This window comes from Leptosomus discolor, chromosome 9 (assembly GCF_034619465.1).
Source record: "Leptosomus discolor isolate bLepDis1 chromosome 9, bLepDis1.hap2, whole genome shotgun sequence".
NCBI classification, from domain to species: Eukaryota; Metazoa; Chordata; class Aves; order Leptosomiformes; family Leptosomidae; genus Leptosomus; species Leptosomus discolor.
The window spans coordinates 5194771-5206251 of NC_141399.1; the positions used below are offsets into that span (position 1 = coordinate 5194771).

At 42.4% G+C, this 11481-nt stretch overlaps 1 long non-coding RNA gene across 2 annotated transcripts in view; it reads left to right on the forward strand.

The window, feature by feature from the left end:
* Positions 1-4218, forward strand: part of LOC147414831 (uncharacterized) — a 66591-nt gene extending 62373 nt beyond the window's left edge. The window contains exon 3 of one of the 2 annotated variants that reach the window (XR_015183769.1): positions 4033-4218. This is a non-coding gene — a long non-coding RNA (uncharacterized LOC147414831). Of the gene's footprint in view, positions 1-3448; positions 3538-4032 lie in introns of those variants that run through there. The other variant, XR_015183770.1, reaches the window with a different exon arrangement.
* Positions 4219-11481: the final 7263 nt, after the last annotated feature.

Consider the following 11481-nt stretch of genomic DNA (forward strand, 5'->3'; position numbering starts at 1 on the left):
CTCGCGCCTTGCTGTGCAGTAGGGAGCTCCAGCTGGGCAGGGGGGGACCAGCAAACCTCCAGCCTCATTAACGGGGAAAGGAGGATTCACCCGTTGGTGGGAACTGGTCACACATCATAGAGTGTCACGAGGTAAGCCAATTTGCTACCCCAATACCTTCCTCTTTTCCACTTCTTTCCTTCACAGTTTGAAAACCATAAATCACTTATTTGAAATGTATTTAAGGAGAAGAATATTTTCCCCTGCATTCCCACTTAATGCTTTGTAGCGAGTACAGTTGGGATCATTCATGTGCTAAAGCACGAGAAATACTCTTTTTTGATACTGTGTCTTCATTTTAGGCAGTTTCCTCTTTTACTTTGTTCTTAGATCATAATTCTGAGTCCTTAGGTGCTGCTCATTCTGCCAAAAAAAGAAAACGCAAACCAGGATATTTTAATATTATTAATAATGAGTGTTTACATAATTAGCTCAATTACTCTGTTCACTTTGACATTTTGTCATTGTGGACCTGTCTTCCTTTCTCTTTTGAAGCGCGTTAGTAGTGATGGGAAGCGCAGGGGTGGTGCTGCAATCCTGGTCGTGCTGAGCATCTCCCCGTAAGGGCAAGGGCTGCTCCCCACCTCGCGGCACCTGCCAGCTGAGGCAGACTTACCAACATGTGCCCTTGCCGTGTACTCTTAGGGACACTTATTCAAACCTCATTAAAATACAAGTCTTCAAGAAGTTTTACCCTAAAAAAAAAATACGTATTTTGCATGTAAAATGAAGAACATGCTTTTTCCATGTGGCCCTTAAGGTCTGTACGAGATCGGGTCATTCGCTGGTCTGGAAATTCTTCTTTGTGAATCAACACTATGTTGTAAGGGCGGGTTATGCATCCGACCTCTAATTGCTGTTGTCTGGCGTTTATTTTACAGATTTTGGGTGTACGTAGTTAGGAAAAGTGCTGTTCTGCAAGGATATTTTTTGGCCAAAAAGAAAAAGACAGTGTGGAGGTTCTGGGAAAAAACTAAGAGGGTTTTGTTGTTGGTTTTTCTCAAAAAAAAAAAAAAAAAAAAAAAAGGCAAGGATAACTGTGTTGAACAGCAGGGTGCCAGTGAATGATGGGGAAGCTGAAGGAATGGCTCGTTTTCCTGTTGTGTCACTGCTTTGGCTTTCTCATTCTTGTTCCTCTGTTTCTTGAGAAAGGCCCTGCAGCCTGCAGATAACAGAAATTAAATTAGTATTGATATAACATTAGACACTCCTATTAATATTGACAGTCTGTCGATACTGTTGTGCTACTTTTGTAACACGGGATGTTAACGGATAATACTTTAAATAAAAACACACTAATCTTATAATCACTGAACATGTAGCGGAGTCTCAGCTCGTCTCACTCCTCCTCTGAGCTCCCCCATCCTCCCGTGTCAGCCATGCCTGCCTGCAGCTCCCCTGGAAGCCCACGAGGGCTGGACACGTCGCTCCCTCCGGGCTTGAGCCTGTGGATTGGGAGGTGCGGTGGGGCAGAGAGGATGGCTGTAAGTGGCAAGGCCGGCGTAGCGATGGGACATCTCCCCACGGCTGTGATGGTTTTCCCCCTGTGGTTGCTCCTGATTTTTGATGGGGTGCTGCCTGCCCTCACGGTGTGCGCCCACAAAGTTTGGTGCAGGTAGGAGCGCAAGGATGGGGTCAGAGTTCTGATGCAAGGCAGCAAGCGGCCAAATCCTTGTTGGACCGCGCTGGCTGAGCGTGCCCGGGCTGAGAACACGCGAGGTTAGAACAGTGCCCTTCATCTGCAGGGCTTGTCTCAACACTTTAGCACATGTTAGCAGCTCCACATTTCTTAGGAACTTTTTCCCATTTAAGTCTATCATGAAAATCAACCATGTTCATCAGAGCTAAAGTTATTTGTTAAATGGTGTAAAAAATACGCATTAAACAATAATGATTACTTTGGTAAACACAGATGTCTTTGTATTATGCAGTGGGTTTTGTACGCGAATTTGTACATGTCTGTGAAACAGAATTTGCCGTCTACCTTGAAAAATGGGAAACACAATACATGTTAATTGCTTCTCCCTTAGCCCCTCGCTCCACCTGCTGTGCTGCTGCAATCTGTTGATGTAGTGCTGAAATCCGCGGCGCACAAGGACGGGCTCGGCAGCGAGCAGGTTGGCACTTGCAGATGTGTGCCCGTTGTAGGAGGCAGCAGGCAACAGTCTTAACTTCTGCCTCTTTGTTTTCTGACTAGGAGGATATTTTTAAAAGGGGAGGGAAAAACCTTTATCTTGCTGAAACCCATCTAGTGATGATCAGTTGTTCACCGCATTGTTAATGCTTATTTGGATGTTGCTTGGACTGCTGGATTAAACAGCTTTCCCGTTATGTATTGAATAAAATGAAATACATGTCACAACAGCGGTGCTATGATGCTGACAACCGTCCTTGGCTGTGCATCTCATTAGGAAGATATACATTTTTCTTTGTTGTGTATCTGTGAATGACAGAAGTTGACAAACATCTTTTAAGAAGTTGCTGTTGGGAGAAAGTTACGTTTGTGGCACAGAAACCCAAGAAGTAACTGCTTTTTATGATGGTAAATAATTGTTTCCTATGCTTGCGTTTTATAAAGCACACCCTCTTCTGCCATAGTAATTACTTTTTTACTTTATTATTGCATACATGTTGAAGGACATTCTCCTCTGGATCACTTACTCTTAGAAGGAAATCCTGGAGGGTTCAAAGTTCTGTTTGTATTGAAACTTGCACTTAAAATAGGATTAAAATCCTTGTATTTCACTGTTTTAAAGACCAAATTGGTTCTCCAAATGTACCCCATTAACACCCGTTTTCCAGATGCATAGTTTATATCAGCCTGCATTTCTTCAGGTTGCTGGTATTGGCCCGATTTAGTGCTTGCCTAACTTCAGAGCAGGGGCAATGTCTCTGCTTGCGGTAACGGTGTGCATGCGTTTAGGGATCTTTGGGCCATTTTTGGGAGAACTGAGAAACAGTGGGAAGTCAGGATTATTTTTTTAAAAAGAATACTTTCCAAATCTGAGAACGAAGTTGTTCACCATCCTGGCTAAAATGGCTTGTGCCTATTCATAGTGAATCGGGAAAGCAGACATTGTGTATTCAGCTGTGTTTGCATGACTCCCCGGATTTTATAGGTGTTGTATGGGTGCCGAGTCGGTGCCGTGTTGACCCACAGAAACTTGAGAACACAGTTGAGAAACCAGTGGGAAGAGGCAAGTGTGGACTTGCGGGAGGGAGAAGAGGAAGCAGGCTGGAATCCCCTTTTCCCACCATCCCTCCGCCTCCGACGGGTGACGGAGCGGTGGTCGCACACCCTCTTCGGAAAACATCTGTACCTGGTGCAGGGAAACTTTGCTGTTGCTGGGCTCGGTCGGCAATGCATGATTTAGGGTTTTTTTTCTTTTCTTCTCTTTTTTTCATCTAGACCCATTCACCTTTTGCATCCTGAAACAGAGAACGCAATCTCTGCAAGAAATCATGTGGGGAAAAGACTGTATTCAAGGAGTTCTCGGCTTACACTCACCCTTGTGTCTGAAATTGTTTTACCTCTGTTACAAGTAACACCTAAAATTGCCACTTAACCTTGCAGGCACTTTGTTAAGTCCGTATTTATGATTGCAGCAGCTGGGGTGGAGTTTCCTTTGGGAATTCAAGGAGTAGGAAGTGTTGTTTGTAGTTTTTTGTTGGGTTTTTTGCTGACTGGTGCTAATGTGTAGGTGGGGATGTGCTGCTGTTTTTGTAATACTTTTATTGTTTATGGAATTGTTAGTTAATTGATGGTAACAATGCCTGGAGCCTGGGAGAGGTATTCTTTTATGTTTGCTCAGATCAGAACAAGTAAATAATTTTATAACTTAAAGAGAGATTCAAGATTATTCTCCTTAGTTTATTTACCTTGCAGCTTTACATCTATTATTTCCATACCTTGTTATCAAAGTTTCCCCAAATTAATTAGTGTTATTTCTAACAAAACAACAGATGAGAAGAATGATTATTTTTTTTTTTTAGGATTCAGTAGGAGTTAGCTGGACCCTCCCCAGACGGACCCGAGAGCTCAGGAGCAGGTGCTGCACCTGAACTTGCTCCCGCCTAGTTGGTATGGACGTGGCAAGGTCCCAAGTTGACAGCGTCCCTTTTTCACTTGCAATAACTTTCATATGAAATCTCAAAGGCAGTAGGGTATGTGGTGAATGAAAATATATCTTTGAACTCCTGTTAATTGCTTCATGGTTTACTCAGGCTAAAACCTACTTGGTAACTTTGTCTTCCACGTTTATCCAATGAAGTAAAATTCAAACCAGCCCACAAACTAGAGAATGTTTCTTATTTATATGTGGTGTAGTTCCATCTGGTCCACGTTAAGGACCCCAAAAATACATGTGATTATCTTTATAGTTCACTGCTAAAGGTAGCAAAGCTGGCTTTTAACATTTTTCGAATTTTCAGCTAGCATCTCAAAACATTTGCTGGTATTTCCTGACTATGATTACCAACCAAATATTTTCCTGGTTGTCTATTCACTTTTTAAAGTATGTTGCATAGTTTTTCTGCTTAAAATACCACTGAAGCCTCTGCTGTTCCCTTTATAACTCTTAGGCAAACTATCCATCTCTGTCAAGACTGGTCAGTCTCAAATCCCAAAGCTCGGTGTTAGGAAACGTCAGATAACATATACTATTAAAGTAGTCAAATTTATGGCTATCGCCAACACTGAGCTCATGCTCAATAAAATGAAATGCTGTGCATTAGAAATAATACGAAAGGTGAGCTGTTCTGCTTTACAACAGTTAAGGGGAGGGTTTGATGTATTTGCCAAAAGCCAGCTCAGAAATGCCTGCTCAGTGCACAAGGAAGACTTAACACCCTCGACTTACCCCAGTTTAAATTTCAGGCATTTGCTAATCAAAGTCTTGTATTCCCACTAAACGAGTGGCTGAGACCTTGGAGAGACACAAAAATGTCTTTTTCTACTGCATTTAAGCCAGGTTGTCTCCTTGTGCAGCATTTTTGCCACAAACACATATTTGTATCTGGAGTTACTCCTCACTGGAAAACACCCCGGTGCTCCCAGGAGGTTTTGGTGCAGCCTCAGCACCAAAATAACCCCCCAAAAAGGTCAAGAGCCCCAAATTTGTGCACTCGCAGGGTTTTTCTGCCCGTGCCCTTTTTACTCTTGGAATATTTGGAGATGAAGTGGAGAACTGCTGCCAGTTTGTCTGCAGCTTGTCCCGAACGGCACCGTGGTGCAAGGCTCTGTGCCTGCCCGTTTCTGAAATACAATTTTAGTAGCAATTTTAGTGGCTGCAAGTGTTTCTTTCGTGCTTCACCCGCTCGTTCGGCAAACCCGTGCTGTCAGCTGGCACTAAAGGCCTAGAAAACTGCCGTGTTCTCTGCAGAGATGCAGGGTATTACCTTAATCCTCTACCTGTTTGCTGCACTTTGATGCTGCTGATGGAGAGAAAACGTAAGCACAGGGTGTGGACTTCACTCTCCATCCCCTCACAGTAGCAGAAAATGCTCCCAGCATTTCCCACACTGTGTCCAGCTCGTCTAACAGTCTGGGAGAGTATTTTCAATATGCAGTTACCCCTGTGCATAGTAGTAATTTGGGAAAATTTCCCTAAAAGTGCAGTATTTAGACCTTGAGGAGGCTGTCTCTTAACCTCAAGTATGTCCAGAAGTGCCAAGGATTTTCAGGAGTTGAGCTGAAGGTGTTGTTTGAAGTTAACCATATTTTATTTTCTCAAACACTTGCTTGGGACTTAATTTATATAGCACTGTGATGGGCACGTATAAACATTGTGATCAGGTTACAGCATGAGTGAAATAGGTAGACTCGTTTTCTTTTTCTCACAATAAAAATGTAAGAAATTCAGTTGCTTACCTCATAAAATGCACATTTCTGTTACGGATTAGCCTTATTTTAATGAGGCTGTTACTTATACAGTAGTGCATTAGCAAAGTGTCCTTTGATTTTTATGTAGCGAATGTTTACGCGCCGATTCAGAGAGGCCTGACCGTTATCCCCCCCTCCCAATTCTTAAGATGGGGTATTTGGGTCAAAAAGCTGTCGATACAAGATTGGGACATTTCTGGGTTAAACGCAGGTGCCAATAAGTTGGGGAGCGGGTGTGTTTTCGGCCGTGGGGGACCGCGATAGCTGTGTCTGAGCTGCTCCGCAGCAGCAAGGTGGGGGCTGTCCCCAAGCCGCTGGCTGCAGGGCCAAATCCTGCACACAGCCAGGGTGTAAAGAGGTTTATAAGTTGCTGGCACCCTTTTATTGCACCTTTTCTGAAAGAAAGTGGGTAGCAGCGGTGAAGCGGAGCAGAAAGCCCGGCAGCAGGATGAAGACATCCTCTGTCCATCTCTGCCTGTGAAGCTGAACTGAAGCCTTCCTGCGCTGCTTAAAATTGTAATTTTGGATAAAAGGCTGTGTAATAACTTGAGAAATGTGAGAGAAGATCTCGTGTTAATACTGTATAAACCTTCTTTACCTTCAGGAAGCTTAAAATCAAATTTGGCAGAGCTTACAAGGGCAGTGAATGTGGAGCCACTTGACTCCGGCAAGCGAGGGAATCGACTGACAAACCCACAGTATTTTGATTTTTTTTTTTTTTTTTTTTAAACAATGCTACCTGAATTCTTAAAAGTATTTACTTCCTCATGAACATGTGTAAAAAAAAATATGTATTTGACTTTACCTATATGTTAAAAATTTCAATCCCATGTTGCGTGCAAAGATTTTTCCCATCTCTTTGGGAAAACTGAGTGGGGGGAGCATTACAGTGCAATTCAGGTTCTCTGGGTTTCAGGTTTTTAAGAAAAGAGGTAATAAGATAGGTTAATTGTGTAACTAGGAGGCTCCACTGACTCATCTTCTGAATAAAGAAATTCAGATGTGTTGTGACCTCAAGAAAGTGAATTTTTAGAGCAGTTGAAGTTAGAAATCTGTGATAAATTCGGGTATTTGAAAGTCATGGTAACAACCATTTGTAAGAGTGTATCGTGCTCTATAGTAAGATTGTGTAAGGGCACAGGATGAAGCATGTGATTTTTAATTTTTTTTTCCCTTTGGCATTCTGTTTGTGACAATTACATGACTCTCTATTAACTGTGTGTGGAAGAAAGCAGTGTTATGAAATGAGGAGAGATTTCCTTCATCTGTTACTCTGTAGGTAATTTTTGTGCTTTTTCCAGTATTTAAGTACCTCTTAACTGCTTGCTGTCCATCTGTATACCATTCATAGTACTGTAAACTAGTATATGTAGCATGACCTTGTAACTTGCTTTGTTTGTGCATCTGCCAGTACAATATGTTGTCTTTCCTTAAAATGCAAATATGCTCCTCGCAGTACAGAGCTCCTTAGTCAATAAATAAATGGAGGTAAAAAACTGTACCTAATACCCATTTAATTTAAATTCATTTTATAAACATAAAGACGCCTTTTAAGAGAAGCTTTAATTCAGACTAGCACCTTGATTTGTGGTTGCCATGGAGAATCAAATCTGTCATTTGACAAGAAAAGTCACCCATTTATGACAGCACTTTATCTTGTCTCTCCAGGGGAAGAAAATGTCAAAAGTGAGAGCAGAAAAAAATAAAGCCTTGAAACACCAGAATTTCTTGATTTCATTTTTATTATTCAGCTATCATATCCTTTCTGATAATAGCAAGTTGGTGAAAATAAATAATGTTCCTACAGTAAAATCAAATATTTCCTATTGGAATGGACAGGGCTCTTTGTGATTGTCAGTACTGTGAAGTCTGGCAAGAAATAGTGTTATTAGATAAACCCACAGTGCCCAAATCCCATTTTCTTTTCATTACAGTGTCAAAATAATTATACCTGTGTAATTTGGGTAAGAAATTGTAGAATAAGTAAAATGGTCCATTGGAAGAGATTGCTTTAAGCTTGTGTTCATCATAGGGTGGGGTTTTTACATGCTGAAGAAAAAAAAAAAAAGATAAAAAAATGTGTGTAATTTCGTCTTAATAAAGATGTCTGGTTACTCTTTCATGTTCTTTGCAACCAGAGGAGATGGTAAGTGCTGTGTTCTGTTGAGGTTTTTACATCCATGACTCTTTTGTAAAAGAGAGTTAAAAGAGGCAGGAGTTTTAACACTTTTTGATTCTCAGGTGAAAATCTCTGAAGAGTTTCAAAGACGTTAGATAAAATTTATTATTATGTGAATTTTTTTTGAAGTGTTTTTATTTTGTAGGATTAAGAAACGGTAAGAATCGGGTGTTTTCAGGAATATAATTAGCTATCGCAAGTGTTTACGCATGTACGTTTAATCCGTATAGACACTAAGGTGCCCCCAGGGGAGAAACACTTACTGTAGCATTGCATTACTTTTTACATAAATCTAAAAAGTGCCGTTGAAATAACGAGACTAAAATAATCCACTCTGCGCCTCTTTCTTCAGACGGCGTTTGTGCCTTTCACAGGATTGCGGGGTTTGATGTGGTTCAGGAGTAATCTTGTATCAATGAGATAGCATTGTAATAGAAAGTCCTTTAGTGGTTTAGTGTAAATATTGGGCTGGTAGGGGAGCTGCTTGCTGGAGCGGTTGTGCCTGCAAGAGATTACAAAAAGGGAGAGAAAGGAAAGGGTCGGAGGCTCTTTTTATTTTTTTTTTTGCCTTGAAATTGGCTGGCGGTGCCGGATCCATAGCCAAAGCTAGTTGGGATCTGCTGTGAGAAAACAGGCAGCACAATAGTTCCCTATTCCTGCCTTCATGCGGAGTCTGAAGCCAAATCCTGCTCTCAGATACTTACGTGTAACTCTGCTTGCCTTCACCAGGCACTTACCATGCCTGTCCGGTGGAAGTAAGTGATGTGTTGTATCCTGGGGTTCTTTAAAAATGTATGTTGTTGCAAATGTCACCTTAGTGGGGAAATAGTCGCAATTTGGATTTTTTTTCTTTCCTTTTTTTTTTTTTTTTTTAAAAAAAATTATTTTGGTTTTTAACACGTATTGACATCATGTCATAGGATGTGTGTTATCATGGGCTACCAGAATGTGATAACGTAGGGGTTTTTTGTGAGACCATGTGGAATAGAAGAGGGAGAATTAAAGATTCTCTCTGGGGTTATGGAATCTTAAAGATATTAAAGGGTTTGATTTCCATAATGTCTGCCTCTCCTTTTGCCCAACTGTTGATATAATCTGCTTTAAAATCGATTTGCTGTCATCATGTAATCAAAGCCTTAATTGCATCATCATTGACTTCAGCATTTTTTACTGATAGATTTGTGCGACTGGTGGTGAAAATGTTGTGAAAAAAGAAACAAGCGTTTGAAATAATTTCGCTAGATGTGCTGTCTTTTGCGTATGGACAACAGTTTTCAGAAGTACCTAAGTAATCCACGAGTCCCTGAATTTTAGTGAGATGTGAAAATGTTTTCCTCTGTTCACAACCTGGTGGGCTTGATACCACAAACTGTTTGACTTGCTGAAGTCAAGACTGTTCAAAGGAGTAATAAAAGGTTGATATTAGCATGTCCTTGTCAAAACTATCTTTTAAAGTATCTAATCCGCTTCAAATTGTAACTTTCTACAAGTTGTTCTTAAAAAAAAATTAAAAAAAAAAAGAAAAATAGGGATGGTGGGGGTAAAGCTGGTTGGTTGCTGTGAGGTTGTTCCTCAAAGCACTGAATTCTCTCCCATAAGCTCTGTCCGAGGGAGGACCGAATGGAGTTTAAATATTTTTGTAAAACAAAAAATTCTGAGTAACTTGTCTTTCTAGTTTCCGACGGGTGCCGTCTGAAATGGCTGATATCCTGTCCTGAAAATCACAGATGGAAACTTCATCTCGGCACGGTGCTACGGCAGTAATGAAATGAAAGTAGCAGAGTCTCATTTACATTTCAGAAATAGTTCCCTGCAGTTTCCTCTTCATGTACCAGATTTGCTTGTGTTCCTGATGTTGGTTGTTACCCACATTTAAAGGGCAGCGCTTTAGGTTTGACCCTTGGAGAATTGCGAGTACGTAGGTGATGCTCTTCCGTTACCGAGGGATGCTCTTTGCTGCAGCAAGTCCCGGTACAGCAATAACTGAAGCAGCAGCGACTGTTTGATGCTGTTTTGACAAAGGTTAACTCCTTCCTTTTGGCTTTCGCAGTTCTCTCTAGTCACAGCAACTGCAGTGCTAGCTTTTCTCAATTGATTTTTTGCTGATTTATTTAAATTACATTTTTGTTTTAATAACCTGTTTCAGAGACGTACTTGACTCTGAAAGTGTGATGTAAAATGGCAACACTCGCATGGTGTTTCTGTAAGGGGGAAGTCGAAGTAAATGCATGCTTTGTGGAAGTGAATCACATGCTTTGTAAAAGAATATATACCGGGTGCTAATAAGACTGTGTATTGACTGTAAATGCCTTTTATGGGTGTCTTTGAAGGAGAATAAAGTGCAGATTGCTGGGGAGGATGGAGAACGCTGTAGGTCAGGGTAAAAAATGTGATCCTTGGCAGTTCCTGTGTATTAGTGCAGCCCATTCCCCAGCACAATAAATGCAATTTCAAGTATTTAGCAAAACTGAGATACGCCACTTGTTTTGAGCACCCCCTGTGACTTGCTCTAAAATCTAGAGGGCCAGAAATTAAGCTGCTGGGCGTGTGGGCAGTCTTCTGAGAGCACCCGTTGATCTCACCCAGTCTCTTCAGCTACCTGAGCAAAGGCAAGCAGGCACGTAATGGCCAGGAATGACAGCACAGCTCGTCGCCGTGTAACGGATTCTTCTTTTTTAACGTATGGATGCATATGTATGTGCGTATGTATTTTTAACAGAGCTGCCGTGTCTCCGTGCGGGCGGTGCGCAGGAGTTGTCACTAGCGAGGGGAAGCCAGGGCAGCCGTATGTCACCGTGCCGAGCGCGGAGGGTCCTGCTGCGCCGCGCTGCGGTGGGGGAGGACGAGTCCCACGGCGCCTCAGCATCCTCCTCGTGCGGTGCCACACGAGGAGGTACCTTGTATGAGCCCACCACCTCGTGTGGTGCCTTGTAGGAGCCCCTGCAGCGCAGAGGGGAAAGTCTTGCTGGCGGATTTCTGGCAGACATCAAGGTTTTTGCAATGGTGACGCCGCTCGTTGGCCGCCTTAGCAGCAGGTATGTCAAGGCACCTGCTACCAAGTACCAGGTGGCAGCGGGTGCCCCAAGGAGCAGTGGGAGCTCTTGATTTCTCACTGGGCCACGTGTTGCTTTGGAATTGGTGGAGTTGTCAAGGCACTTTGAGTTGTTTGAAGGTACCAGAGTGCTCCTTGCGGTCCCACTGTGGGGGAACCTCAGACTTACAGCTGTTGGAGTCATCTTCGCTTCGGAGTTTGGGGTTGATACCTCCACCCTGCCCTGACATCAGCAGCTCCCAGTGCCACCCAGCAACGTGGTGCAGTGGCTGGTTGTGATGTTAATTCTGGTGGTGGTGACTCGTGTGAGTTTCTTGTTGGCCAAAGCCG